The sequence below is a fragment of the Pseudopipra pipra genome, unplaced genomic scaffold (genome assembly GCF_036250125.1).
Source record: "Pseudopipra pipra isolate bDixPip1 unplaced genomic scaffold, bDixPip1.hap1 HAP1_SCAFFOLD_143, whole genome shotgun sequence".
NCBI lineage: Eukaryota > Metazoa > Chordata > Aves > Passeriformes > Pipridae > Pseudopipra > Pseudopipra pipra.
Genome location: NW_026990622.1, coordinates 36,966 through 52,032, shown reverse-complemented (window position 1 = coordinate 52,032; position 15,067 = coordinate 36,966).

Below are 15,067 nucleotides of genomic sequence, written 5' to 3'. Positions count from 1 at the left end.
GCCCGTGCCCGCTGCGGGTCCTGGCCGGTGCCGCCTCTCGCCCGGCAGGCGGAGTGGGGGCCCCGCGGCGGGAGGACCGAGGTGGGATTGGGGCTGGGACCCCCCCAGGGAACGGGACACGGTCCCGCTCGGGCCGGGGGAGCCGGGGCTGTGCCTTGGCACGGGAGAGCGGTGACCCCGGTGGGCACGGCCGGGACTGCAGCCCCGGGGCGCGACCCAAAAGCGGGGGATGGACCCCAAAGCACGGCTGGGATGAGAGAGTGTGTCGTGGGTGGCCATAACCACTTGTCCCTCCCGCAGTCCTCGGCCCTGTCGGTCAAGTCCTGCAGTGCGGACTCGCCGTTCCCGGTAGCCGGAGAGGGCTCCCATCCCCGGGCAGCCCCAACGCCCCTAAATCCCGCAGCTCCTGCTCCCGATCCCGGGGTGCCGGGTCTCCTCGTCCCGCCCCTGCCGCAGGTATCTGGACGAGTACGGCAGCAGCTACAGCCAGGCGCCTCTGCCTGTGCTCCTGGGCTCCACCAGGACCTTCCTCTCCATGGTCTCCACCTGCTGCATCTCCCCTGCACCCAGCACCTGCTTCCTGAAGGAGGTGACACCCCTGGCACCAGTGGGCTCATCTCCGTGCTGCTCCTTGGCAATCCAGGCGAACCAATGACGCCTGCTTCCAAATTGCCAGCCACTCCCCCATACCACCACAGTGATCCTCAGATCTCAATTCAATCAGACAAGACTCGACACATAAGGAGCGAAAATGGACATGAACTCTCCCATAAATGCATAAAGCTACTTTATTTTCAGTATACATTTCATTTTGAAAAATATAAATGCTAAAGTATCTCATCATCTTCATCTTTTGATTCACAAAAGTCACAATAGAGAGCTTCATAAAACTCTAAAATACTATAATGTTATAAAGAATTTCATGGTTTATATTACTGGAAAAAAAAAATCACTTTAATAATATTTGAAACGTTTTCCGCTTTTTTCCTTTTTGTTCCACCATCCTGATCCACTTCATTTCATCCCAAGTTTTCATTCTCTCCTCCAAAGCAAATACAGACTTAGGAGAATTAAAAACAATAATAAAAGTAGCTGAAAGTGCTGTTGATTCAAAATAAAAATACAAATACAAAGGTGTATCAGCAGGCCAGAGGCTGGTGGCCACCGTGTTCCCGGAGCTGGGACAAAGCTGGCTGTGGCTGGTGGCCGTCGGGGTCCCACCGGGAGCTGGGAACTTGGATTTGTGAGGGGAAGGTCATTGTTGACGGCTGACTCTGATCTCAGAGGGCTTTGGGTCAGCCTCCACACCTATTCCCTGAAGCGCCCACCCAGGCTTTTCCTACGAAATACCCAATTTGGATTGAGCTGCTCTTCTTCAGGCCTTTTCCCATGTCTCTCCAGCCTTTTCAGAGCAGGTTTCAGCTGCGTTCCTGTGACACACAACACAGCTTTCATGGAAACGGAAGCGAGGACCCCGTGAGAGTGAGCGGGGGATGTACGGAGGACACGGCTCCTTCGTGGGAACAGATGCTAAAATTTGGCATTTAAGGTCTCAGCACAATCAGAAAATCCTCTCGACTTCACCAACAAGAACTTTGGTTTCACAAGGACCAAGCGGCAGCACGTGCCCTTCCTCTGCAGGGGGGTTATCTCCATCAGGGAATTCACCTGGACAGCTCGGGGATTCTTTCTTCTTATTTCAATTTTCAGACGAAGCTTTTAGTGGGTACCCTCATGTACCCAGCGTCCTGGTCCAAACCCGACACAAATGAGAATTCCTCGCAGGGAAAAGGTGCCAGCACAGAAAGCCCTGCCTGCCCACAGAGTGCCCAGGCTGCGCCACACACTGCACCTGAAAGCCAAACCTCACAAGCTTTCTGTCCCGGGAAACAGGGCTACTGTCCCCCCTTTGGTCAGCCCCGCTCCGCCATTGCCGGCCACTCGATCCAAACCCAAAACAAATGAGGATTCCTCGCAGGGAAAAGGCGCCAGCACAGAAAGCCCTGCCTGCTCACGGACACCCCAGGCTGCGCCACACACTGCACCTGAAAGCCAAACCTCACAAGCTTTCTGTCCCGGGAAACAGGGCTGCTGTCCCCCCTTTGGTCAGCCCCGCCCCGCCATTTTAGCAGCCCCCCCAAAACCCGATCCAAATGAGGATTCCTCGCAGGGAAAAGGTGCCAGCACAGAAAGTCCTGGCTGGACACAGAGCGCCCAGGCTGTCCCACACACTGCACCTGAAAGTCAAAACTCACAAGCTTTCTGTCCCGGGAAACAGGGCTGCTGTCCCCCTTTTGGTCAGCCCCGCCCACTCCTGCCGGCCACCCGATCCAAACCGATCCAAATGAGCATTCCTTGCAGGGAAAAGGTCCCAGCACAGAAAGCCCTGGCTGCCCACAGAGTGCCCAGGCTGCGCCACACACTGCACCTGAAGGCCAACGCTCACAAGCTTTCTGTCCCGGGAAAAAGGGCTGCTGTCCCCCCTTTGGTCAGCCCCGTCCACCACTGCCGGCCACCCGATCCAAACCCGATCCAAACGAGGATTCCTCGCAGGGAAAAGGTGCCAGCACAGAAAGCCGTGCTTGCCCACAGAGTGCCCAGGCTGCGCCACACACTGCACCTGAAAGCCAAACCTCACAAGCTTTCTGTCCCGGGAAACAGGGTTGCTGTTCCCCCTTTGGTCAGCCCCGCCCCGCCATTGCCGGCCACCCGATCCAAACCCGATCCAAATGAGGATTCCGCGCAGGGAAAAGGTGCCAGCACAGAAAGCCCTGGGCTGCGCCACACACTGCACCTGAAAGCCAAACCTCACAAGCTTTCTGTCCCGGGAAACAGGGCTGCTGTCCCCCTTTTGCTCAGCCCCGCCCCGCCATTTTAGCAGCCCCCCCAAAACCCGATCCAAATGAGGATTCCTCGCAGGGAAAAGGTGCCAGCACAGAAAGCCCTGGCTGGACACAGAGTGCCCAGGCTGTCCCACACACTGCACCTGAAAGTCAAAACTCACAAGCTTTCTGTCCCGGGAAACAGGGCTGCTGTCCCCCCTTTGGTCAGCCCCGCTCCGCCATTGCCGGCCACCCGATCCAAACCCGATCCAAATGAGGATTCCTCGCAGGGAAAAGGTGCCAGCACAGAAAGCCCTGCCTGCTCACGGACACCCCAGGCTGCGCCACACACTGCACCTGAAAGCCAAACCTCACAAGCTTTCTGTCCCGGGAAACAGGGCTGCTGTCCCCCCTTTGGTCAGCCCCGCCCCGCCATTGCCGGCCACCCGATCCAAACCCGATCCAAATGAGGATTCCTCGCAGGGAAAAGGTGCCAGCACAGAAACCCCTTCCTGCCCACAGAGTGCCCAGGCTGCGTCACACACTGCACCTGAAAGCCAAACCTCACAAGCTTTCTGTCCCGGGAAACAGGGCTGCTGTCCCCCCTTTGGTCAGCCCCGCCCCGCCATTGCCGGCCACCCGATCCAAACCCGATCCAAATGAGGATTCCTCGCAGGGAAAAGGTGCCAGCACAGAAAGTCCTGCCTGCGCACGGAGTGCCCAGGCTGCGCCACACACTGCACCTGAAAGCCAAACCTCACAAGCTTTCTCTCCCGGGAAACAGGGCTGCTGTCCCCCCTTTGCTCAGCCCCGCCCCGCCATTTTCGCAGCCCCCCCAAAACCCGATCCAAATGAGGATTCCTCGCAGGGAAAAGGTGCCAGCACAGAAAGCCCTACCTGCCCACAGAGTGCCCAGGCTGCGCCACACACTGCACCTGAAAGCCAAACCTCACAAGCTTTCTGTCCCGGGAAACAGGGCTGCTGTCCCCCCTTTGGTCAGCCCCGCCCCGCCATTTTAGCACGCCCTCCAAAACCCGATCCAAATGAGGATTCCTCGCAGGGAAAAGGTGCCAGCACAGAAAGCCCTACCTGCCCACAGAGTGCCCAGGCTGCGCCACACACTGCACCTGAAAGCCAAACCTCACAAGCTTTCTGTCCCGGGAAACAGGGCTGCTGTCCCCCCTTTGGTCAGCCCCGCTCCGCCATTGCCGGCCACCCGATCCAAACCCGATCCAAATGAGGATTCCTCTCAGGGAAAAGGTGCCAGCACAGAAAGCCCTGCCTGCACACGGACACCCCAGGCTGCGCCACACACTGCACCTGAAAGCCAAACCTCACAAGCTTTCTGTCCCGGGAAACAGGGCTGCTGTCCCCCCTTTGGACAGCCCCGCCCCGCCTTTGCCGGCCACCCGATCCAAACCCGATCCAAATGAGGATTCCGCGCAGGGAAAAGGTGCCAGCACAGAAAGCCCTGGGCTGCGCCACACACTGCACCTGAAAGCCAAAGCTCACAAGCTTTCTGTCCCGGGAAACAGGGCTGCTGTCCCCCCTTTGGTCAGCCCCGCCCCGCCATTTTAGCAGGCCTTCGAAAACCCGATCCAAATGAGGATTCCTCGCAGGGAAAAGGTGCCAGCACAGAAAGCCCTGCCTGCCCACAGAGTGCCCAGGCTGCGCCACACACTGCACCTGAAAGCCAAACCTCACAAGCTTTCTGTCCCGGGAAACAGGGCTGCTGTCCCCCGCCTTGGTCAGCCCCGCCCCGCCATTGCCGGCCACCCGATCCAAACCCGATCCAAATGAGGATTCCTCGCAGGGAAAAGGTGCCAGCACAGAAAGCCCTGCCTGCTCACGGACACCCCAGGCTGCGCCACACACTGCACCTGAAAGCCAAACCTCACAAGCTTTCTGTCCCGGGAAACAGGGCTGCTGTCCCCCGCCTTGGTCAGCCCCGCCCCGCCATTGCCGGCCACCCGATCCAAACCCGATCCAAATGAGGATTCCTCGCAGGGAAAAGGTGCCAGCACAGAAAGCCCTGCCTGCACACGGACACCCCAGGCTGCGCCACACACTGCACCTGAAAGCCAAACCTCACAAGCTTTCTGTCCCGGGAAACAGGGCTGCTGTCCCCCCTTTGGTCAGCCCCGCCCCGCCATTTTAGCAGCCCCCCCAAAACCCGATCCAAATGAGGATTCCTCGCAGGGAAAAGGTGCCAGCACAGAAACCCCTTCCTGCCCACAGAGTGCCCAGGCTGTCCCACACACTGCACCTGAAAGCCAAACCTCACAAGCTTTCTGTCCCGGGAAACAGGGCTGCTGTCCCCCCTTTGGTCAGCCCCGCCCCGCCCCGCCATTGACGGCCACCCGATCCAAACCGGATCCAAATGAGGATTCCTCGCAGGGAAAACGTGCCAGCACAGAAAGCCCTGCCTGCGCACGGACACCCAAGGCTGCGCCACACACTGCACCTGAAAGCCAAACCTCACAAGCTTTCTGCCCAGGGAAACAGGGCTGCTGTCCCCCCTTTGGTCAGCCCCGCCCCGCCATTTTAGCAGCCCCCCCAAAACCCGATCCAAATGAGGATTCCTCGCAGGGAAAAGGTGCCAGCACAGAAAGCCCTGCCTGCCCACAGAGTGACCAGGCTGTCCCACGCACTGCACGTGAAATCCAAAGCTCAAAAGCTTTCTGTCCCGGGAAACAGGGCTGCTGTCCCCCCTTTGGTCAGCCCCGCCCCGCCATTACCGGCCACCCGATCCAAACCCGATCCAAATGAGGATTCCTCGCAGGGAAAAGGTGCCAGCACAGAAAGCCCTGCCTGCTCACGGACACCCCAGGCTGCGCCACACACTGCACCTGAAAGCCAAACCTCACAAGCTTTCTGTCCCGGGAAACAGGGCTGCTGTCCCCCCGTTGGTCAGCCCCGCCCCGCCCCGCCATTGCCGGCCACCCGATCCAAACCGGACTCAAATGAGGATTCCTCGCAGGGAAAAGGTGCCAGCACAGAAAGCCCTGCCTGCCCACAGAGTGCCCAGGCTGCGCCACACACTGCACGTGAAATCCGAAGCTCACAAGCTTTCTGTCCCGGGAAACAGGGCTGCTGTTCCCCCTTTGGTCAGCCCCGCCCCGCCATTTTAGCAGCCCCCCCAAAATCCGATCCAAATGAGGATTCCTCGCAGGGAAAAGGTGCCAGCACAGAAAGCCCTGCCTGCCCACAGAGTGCCCAGGCTGCGCCACACACTGCACCTGAAAGCCAAACCTCACAAGCTTTCTCTCCCGGGAAACAGGGCTGCTGTCCCCACTTTGCTCAGCCCCGCCCCGCCATTTTAGCAGCCCCCCCAAAACCCGATCCAAATGAGGATTCCTCGCAGGGAAAAGGTGCCAGCACAGAAAGCCCTGCCCGCTCACGGACACCCAAGGCTGCGCCACACACTGCACCTGAAAGCCAAACCTCACAAGCTTTCTGTCCGGGAAACAGGGCTGCTGTCCCCCCTTTGCTCAGCCCCGCCCCGCCATTTTAGCAGGCCCCCCAAAACCCGATCCAAATGAGGATTCCTCGCAGGAAAAAGGTGCCAGCACAGAAAGCTCTGCCTGCCCACAGAGTGCCCAGGCTGCGCCACACACTGCACCTGAAAACCAAACCTCACAAGCTTTCTGTCCCGGGAAACAGGGCTGCTGTCCCCCCTTTGGTCAGCCCCTCCCCGCCATTGCCGGCCACCCTATCCAAACCGGATCCAAATGAGGATTCCTCGCAGGGAAAAGGTGCCAGCACAGAAAGCCCTGCCTGCCCACAGAGTGCCCAGGCTGCGCCACACACTGCACCTGAAAGCCAAAGCTCACAAGCTTTCTGTCCCGGGAAACAGGGCTGCTGTCCCCCCTTTGGTCAGCCCCGCCCCGCCATTGCCGGCCACCCGATCCAAACCCGATCCAAATGAGGATTCCTCGCAGGGAAAAGGTGCCAGCACAGAAAGCCCTGCCTGCTACCGGACACCCAAGGCTGCGCCACACACTGCACCTGAAAGCCAAACCTCACAAGCTTTCTGTCCCGGGAAACAGGGCAGCTGTCCCCCCTTTGCTCAGCCCCGCCCCGCCATTTTAGCACGCCCCCCAAAACCCGATCCAAATGAGGATTCCTCGCAGGGAAAAGGTGCCAGCACAGAAAGCCCTGCCTGCCCACAGAGTGCCCAGGCTGCGCCACACACTGCACCTGAAAGCCAAACCTCACAAGCTTTCTGTCCCGGGAAACAGGGCTGCTGTCCCCCCTTTGGTCAGCCCCGCCTCGCCATTTTAGCAGCCCCCCCAAAATCCGATGCAAATGAGGATTCCTCGCAGGAAAAAGGTGCCAGCACAGAAAGCCCTGCCCGCTCACGTACACCCCAGGCTGCGCTACACACTGCACCTGAAAGCCAAACCTCACAAGCTTTCTGTCCCGGGAAACAGGGCTGCTGTCCCCCCTTTGGTCAGCCCCGCCCCGCCATTGCCGGCCACCCGATCCAAACCCGATCCAAATGAGGATTCCTCGCAGGGAAAAGGTGCCAGCACAGAAAGCCCTGCCTGCCCACAGAGTGCCCAGGCTGCGCCACACACTGCACCTGAAAGCCAAATCTCACAAGCTTTCTGTCCCGGGAAACAGGGCTGCTGTCCCCCCTTTGGTCAGCCCCGACCACCCCTGCCGGCCACCCGATCCAAACCCGATCCAAATGAGGATTCCTCGCAGGGAAAAGGTGCCAGCACAGAAACCCCTTCCTGCCCACAGAGAGCCCTGGCTGCGCCACACACTGCACCTGAAATCCAAACCTCACAAGCTTTCTGTCCCGGGAAACAGGGCTGCTGTCCCCCCTTTGGTCACCCCCGCCCCGCCATTGCCGGCCACCCGATCCAAACCCGATCCAAATGAGGATTCCTCGCAGGGAAAAGGTGCCAGCACAGAAAGTCCTGGCTGGCCACAGAGTGCCCAGGCTGCGCCACACACTGCACCTGAAAGCCAAACCTCACAAGCTTTCTGTCCCGGGAAACAGGGCAGCTGTCCCCCCTTTGCTCAGCCCCGCCCCGCCATTTTAGCAGGCCCCCCAAAACCCGATCCAAATGAGGATTCCTCGCAGGGAAAAGGTGCCAGCACAGAAAGCCCTGCCTGCCCACAGAGTGCCCAGGCTGCGCCACACACTGCACCTGAAAGCCAAACCTCACAAGCTTTCTGTCCCGGGAAACAGGGCTGCTGTCCCCCCTTTGGTCAGCCCCGCCCACCCCTGCCGGCCACCCGATCCAAATGAGGATTCCTTGCAGGGAAAAGGTGCCAGCACAGAAAGTCCTGGCTGGACACAGAGTGCCCAGGCTGTCCCACACACTGCACCTGAAAGCCAAAACTCACAAGCTTTCTGTCCCGGGAAACAGGGCTGCTGTCCCCACTTTGCTCAGCCCCGCCCCGCCATTTTAGCAGCCCCCCCAAAACCCGATCCAAATGAGGATTCCTCGCAGGAAAAAGGTGCCAGACAGAAAGCCCTGCCCGCTCACGTACACACCAGGCTGCGCTACACACTGCACCTGAAAGCCAAACCTCACAAGCTTTCTGTCCCGGGAAACAGGGCTGCTGTCCCCCCTTTGGTCAGCCCCGCCCAGCCATTGCCGGCCACCCGATCCAAACCCGATCCAAATGAGGATTCCTCGCAGGGAAAAGGTGCCAGCACAGAAAGCCCTGCCTGCCCACAGAGTGCCCAGGCTGCGCCACACACTGCACCTGAAAGCCAAATCTCACAAGCTTTCTGTCCCGGGAAACAGGGCTGCTGTCCCCCCTTTGGTCAGCCCCGCCCCGCCATTGCCGGCCACCCGATCCAAACCCGATCCAAATGAGGATTCCTCGCAGGGAAAAGGTGCCAGCACAGAAAGCCCTGCCTGCTCACGGACACCCCAGGCTGCGCCACACACTGCACCTGAAAGCCAAACCTCACAAGCTTTCTGTCCCGGGAAACAGGGCTGCTGTCCCCCCTTTGGTCAGCCCCGCCCCGCCATTGCCGGCCACCCGATCCAAACCCGATCCAAATGAGGATTCCTCGCAGGGAAAAGGTGCCAGCACAGAAAGCCCTGCCTGCACACGGACACCCCAGGCTGCGCCACACACTGCACCTGAAAGCCAAACCTCACAAGCTTTCTGTCCCGGGAAACAGGGCTGCTGTCCCCCCTTTGGTCAGCCCCGCCCCGCCATTTTAGCAGCCCCCCCAAAACCCGATCCAAATGAGGATTCCTCGCAGGGAAAAGGTGCCAGCACAGAAACCCCTTCCTGCCCACAGAGTGCCCAGGCTGTCCCACACACTGCACCTGAAAGCCAAACCTCACAAGCTTTCTGTCCCGGGAAACAGGGCTGCTGTCCCCCCTTTGGTCAGCCCCGCCCCGCCCCGCCATTGACGGCCACCCGATCCAAACCGGATCCAAATGAGGATTCCTCGCAGGGAAAACGTGCCAGCACAGAAAGCCCTGCCTGCGCACGGACACCCAAGGCTGCGCCACACACTGCACCTGAAAGCCAAACCTCACAAGCTTTCTGTCCCGGGAAACAGGGCTGCTGTCCCCCCGTTGGTCAGCCCCGCCCACCCCTGCCGGCCACACGATTCAAACCCGATCCAAATGAGGATTCCTCGCAGGGAAAAGGTGCCAGCACAGAAAGTCCTGGCTGGCCACAGAGTGCCCAGGCTGTCCCACACACTGCACCTGAAAGCCAAAACTCACAAGCTTTCTGTCCCGGGAAACAGGGCTGCTGTCCCCCCTTTGGTCAGCCCCGCCCCGCCCCGCCATTGCCGGCCACCCGATCCAAACCGGACTCAAATGAGGATTCCTCGCAGGGAAAAGGTGCCAGCACAGAAAGCTCTGCCTGCCCACAGAGTGCCCAGGCTGCGCCACACACTGCACGTGAAATCCGAAGCTCACAAGCTTTCTGTCCCGGGAAACAGGGCTGCTGTTCCCCCTTTGGTCAGCCCCGCCCCGCCATTTTAGCAGCCCCCCCAAAATCCGATCCAAATGAGGATTCCTCGCAGGGAAAAGGTGCCAGCACAGAAAGCCCTGCCTGCCCACAGAGTGCCCAGGCTGCGCCACACACTGCACCTGAAAGCCAAACCTCACAAGCTTTCTCTCCCGGGAAACAGGGCTGCTGTCCCCACTTTGCTCAGCCCCGCCCCGCCATTTTAGCAGCCCCCCCAAAACCCGATCCAAATGAGGATTCCTCGCAGGGAAAAGGTGCCAGCACAGAAAGCCCTGCCTGCCCACAGAGTGACCAGGCTGTCCCACGCACTGCACGTGAAATCCAAAGCTCACAAGCTTTCTGTCCCGGGAAACAGGGCTGCTGTCCCCCCTTTGGTCAGCCCCGCCCCGCCATTTTAGCAGCCCCCCCAAAATCCGATCCAAATGAGGATTCCTCGCAGGGAAAAGGTGCCAGCACAGAAAGCCCTGCCTGCCCACAGAGTGCCCACGCTGCGCCACACACTGCACCTGAAAGCCAAATCTCACAAGCTTTCTATCCCGGGAAACAGGCCTGCTGTCCCCCCTTTGCTCAGCCCCGCCCCGCCATTTTAGCAGGCCCCCCAAAACCCGATCCAAATGAGGATTCCTCGCAGGGAAAAGGTGCCAGCACAGAAAGCCCTGCCCGCTCACGGACACCCAAGGCTGCGCCACACACTGCACCTGAAAGCCAAACCTCACAAGCTTTCTGTCCGGGAAACAGGGCTGCTGTCCCCCCTTTGCTCAGCCCCGCCCCACCATTTTAGCAGGCCCCCAAAAACCCGATCCAAATGAGGATTCCTCGCAGGAAAAAGGTGCCAGCACAGAAAGCTCTGCCTGCCCACAGAGTGCCCAGGCTGCGCCACACACTGCACCTGAAAGCCAAACCTCACAAGCTTTCTGTCCCGGGAAACAGGGCTGCTGTCCCCCCTTTGGTCAGCCCCGCCCCGCCATTGCCGGCCACCCTATCCAAACCGGATCCAAATGAGGATTCCTCGCAGGGAAAAGGTGCCAGCACAGAAAGCCCTGCCTGCCCACAGAGTGCCCAGGCTGCGCCACACACTGCACCTGAAAGCCAAAGCTCACAAGCTTTCTGTCCCGGGAAACAGGGCTGCTGTCCCCCCTTTGGTCAGCCCCGCCCCGCCATTGCCGGCCACCCGATCCAAACCCGATCCAAATGAGGATTCCTCGCAGGGAAAAGGTGCCAGCACAGAAAGCCCTGGCTGGCCACAGAGTGCCCAGGCTGCGCCACACACTGCACCTGAAAGCCAAATCTCACAAGCTTTCTGTCCCGGGAAACAGGGCTGCTGTCCCCCCTTTGGTCAGCCCCGCCCCGCCATTTTAGCAGCCCCCCCAAAATCCGATGCAAATGAGGATTCCTCGCAGGAAAAAGGTGCCAGCACAGAAAGCCCTGCCCGCTCACGTACACCCCAGGCTGCGCCACACACTGCACCTGAAAGCCAAACCTCACAAGCTTTCTGTCCCGGGAAACAGGGCTGCTGTCCCCCCTTTGGACAGCCCCGCCCCGCCTTTGCCGGCCACCCGATCCAAACCCGATCCAAATGAGGATTCCTCGCAGGGAAAAGGTGCCAGCACAGAAAGCCCTGCCTGCTACCGGACACCCAAGGCTGCGCCACACACTGCACCTGAAAGCCAAACCTCACAAGCTTTCTGTCCCGGGAAACAGGGCAGCTGTCCCCCCTTTGCTCAGCCCCGCCCCGCCATTTTAGCAGGCCCCCCAAAACCCGATCCAAATGAGGATTCCTCGCAGGGAAAAGGTGCCAGCACAGAAAGCCCTGCCTGCCCACAGAGTGCCCAGGCTGCGCCACACACTGCACCTGAAAGCCAAACCTCACAAGCTTTCTGTCCCGGGAAACAGGGCTGCTGTCCCCCCTTTGGTCAGCCCCGCCCCGCCATTGCCGGCCACCCGATCCAAACCCGATCCAAATGAGGATTCCTCGCAGGGAAAAGGTGCCAGCACAGAAAGCCCTGCCTGCCCACAGAGTGCCCAGGCTGCGCCACACACTGCACCTGAAAGCCAAATCTCACAAGCTTTCTGTCCCGGGAAACAGGGCTGCTGTCCCCCCTTTGGTCAGCCCCGACCACCCCTGCCGGCCACCCGATCCAAACCCGATCCAAATGAGGATTCCTCGCAGGGAAAAGGTGCCAGCACAGAAACCCCTTCCTGCCCACAGAGAGCCCTGGCTGCGCCACACACTGCACCTGAAATCCAAACCTCACAAGCTTTCTGTCCCGGGAAACAGGGCTGCTGTCCCCCCTTTGGTCAGCCCCGCCCCGCCATTGCCGGCCACCCGATCCAAATAAGGATTCCTCGCAGGGAAAAGGTGCCAGCACAGAAAGCTCTGCGTGCCCACAGAGTGCCCAGGTTGCGCCACACACTGCACCTGAAAGCCAAACCTCACAAGCTTTCTGTCCCGGGAAACAGGGCTGCTGTCCCCCCTTTGCTCAGCCCCGCCCCGCCATTTTAGCAGCCCCCGCAAAACCCGATCCAAAAGAGGATTCCTCGCAGGGAAAAGGTGCCAGCACAGAAAGCCCTGCCTGTTCACGGACACGACCGGCTGCGCCACACACTGCACCTGAAAGCCAAACCTCACAAGCTTTCTGTCCCGGGAAACAGGGCTGCTGTCCCCCCTTTGCTCAGCCCCGCCCCGCCATTTTAGCAGGCCCCCCAAAACCGATCCAAATGAGGATTCCTCGCAGGGAAAAGGTGCCAGCACAGAAAGCTCTGCCTGCCCACAGAGTGCCCATGCTGCGCCACACACTGCACCTCAAAGCCAAACCTCACAAGCTTTCTGTCCCGGGAAACAGGGCTGCTGTTCCCCCTTTGGTCAGCCCCGCCCCGCCATTGCCGGCCACCCGATCCAAACCCGATCCAAATGAGGATTCCGCGCAGGGAAAAGGTGCCAGCACAGAAAGCCCTGGGCTGCGCCACACACTGCACCTGAAAGCCAAACCTCACAAGCTTTCTGTCCCGGGAAACAGGGCTGCTGTCCCCCCTTTGGTCAGCCCCGCCCCGCCATTTTAGCACGCCCTCCAAAACCCGATCCAAATGAGGATTCCTCGCAGGGAAAAGGTGCCAGCACAGAAAGCCCTATCTCCCCACAGAGTGCCCAGGCTGCGCCACACACTGCACCTGAAAGCCAAAGCTCACAAGCTTTCTGTCCCGGGAAACAGGGCTGCTGTCCCCCCTTTGGTCAGCCCCGCGCCGCCATTGCCGGCCACCCGATCCAAACCCGATCCAAATGAGGATTCCTCGCAGGGAAAAGGTGCCAGCACAGAAAGCCCTGCCTGCTCACGGACACCCCAGGCTGCGCCACACACTGCACCTGAAAGCCAAACCTCACAAGCTTTCTGTCCCGGGAAACAGGGCTGCTGTCCCCCCTTTGCTCAGCCCCGCCCCGCCATTGCCGGCCACCCGATCCAAACCCGATCCAAATGAGGATTCCTCGCAGGGAAAAGGTGCCAGTACAGAAAGTCCTGGCTGGCCACAGAGTGCCCAGGCTGTCCCACACACTGCACCTGAAAGCCAAACCTCACAAGCTTTCTGTCCCGGGAAACAGGGCTGCTGTCCCCCCTTTGCTCAGCCCCGCCCCGCCATTTTAGCAGCCCCCCCAAAACTCGATCCAAATGAGGATTCCTCGCAGGGAAAAGGTGCCAGCACAGAAAGCCTTCCTGCCCACGGAGTGCCCAGGCTGTCCCACACACTGCACCTGAAAGCCAAAACTCACAAGCTTTCTGTCCCGGGAAACAGGGCTGCTGTACCCCTTTGGTCAGCCCCGCCCCGCCATTTTACCAGACCCCCCAAAACCCGATCCAAATGAGGATTCCTCGCAGGGAAAAGGTGCCAGCACAGAAAGCCCTATCTCCCCACAGAGTGCCCAGGCTGCGCCACACACTGCACCTGAAAGTCAAACCTCACAAGCTTTCTGTCCCGGGAAACAGGGCTGCTGTCCCCCCTTTGGTCAGCCCCGCCCCGCCATTGCCGGCCACCCGATCCAAACCCGATCCAAATGAGGATTCCTCGCAGGGAAAAGGTGCCAGCACAGAAAGCCCTGCCTGCCCACAGAGTGCCCAGGCTGCGCCACACACTGCACCTGAAAGCCAAACCTCACAAGCTTTCTGTCCCGGGAAAAGAAGACTGCTGCTGTCCCCCCCTTTGGTCAGCCCCGCCCACTCCTGCCGGCCACCCGATCCAAACCGATCCAAATGAGCATTCCTTGCAGGGAAAAGGTGCCTGCACAGAAAGCCCTGGCTGGCCACAGAGTGCCCAGGCTGCGCCACACACTGCACCTGAAAGCCAAATCTCACAAGCTTTCTGTCCCGGGAAACAGGGCTGCTGTCCCCCCTTTGGTCAGCCCCGCCCCGCCATTTTAGCAGCCCCCCCAAAACCCGATCCAAATGAGGATTCCTCGCAGGGAAAAGGTGCCAGCACAGAAAGCCCTGCCTGCCCACAGAGTGCCCAGGCTGCGCCACACACTACACCTGAAAGCCAAACCTCACAAGCTTTCTGTCCCGGGAAAAGAAGACTGCTGCTGTCCCCCCCTTTGGTCAGCCCCGCCCACTCCTGCCGGCCACCCGATCCAAACCGATCCAAATGAGCATTCCTTGCAGGGAAAAGGTGCCAGCACAGAAAGCCCTGCCTGGCCACAGAGTGCCCAGGCTGCGCCACACACTGCACCTGAAAGCCAAATCTCACAAGCTTTCTGTCCCGGGAAACAGGGCTGCTGTCCCCCCTTTGCTCAGCCCCGCCCCGCCATTGCCGGCCACCCGATCCAAACCCGATCCAAATGAGGATTCCTCGCAGGGAAAAGGTGCCAGCACAGAAAGTCCTGGCTGGCCACAGAGTGCCCAGGCTGTCCCACACACTGCACCTGAAAGCCAAACCTCACAAGCTTTCTGTCCCGGGAAACAGGGCTGCTGTCCCCCCTTTGGTCAGCCCCGCCCCGCCATTGCCGGCCACCCGATCCAAACCCGATCCAAATGAGGATTCCTCGCAGGGAAAAGGTGCCAGCACAGAAAGCCCTGGGCTGCGCCACACACTGCACCTGAAAGCCAAACCTCACAAGCTTTCTGTCCCGGGAAACAGGGCTGCTGTCCCCCTTTTGGTCAGCCCCGCCCCGCCATTTTAGCAGCCCCCCCAAAACCCGATCCAAATGAGGATTCCTCGCAGGGAAAAGGTGCCAGCACAGAAAGTCCTGGCTGGACACAGAGTGCCCAGGCTGTCCCACACACTGCACCTGAAAGTCA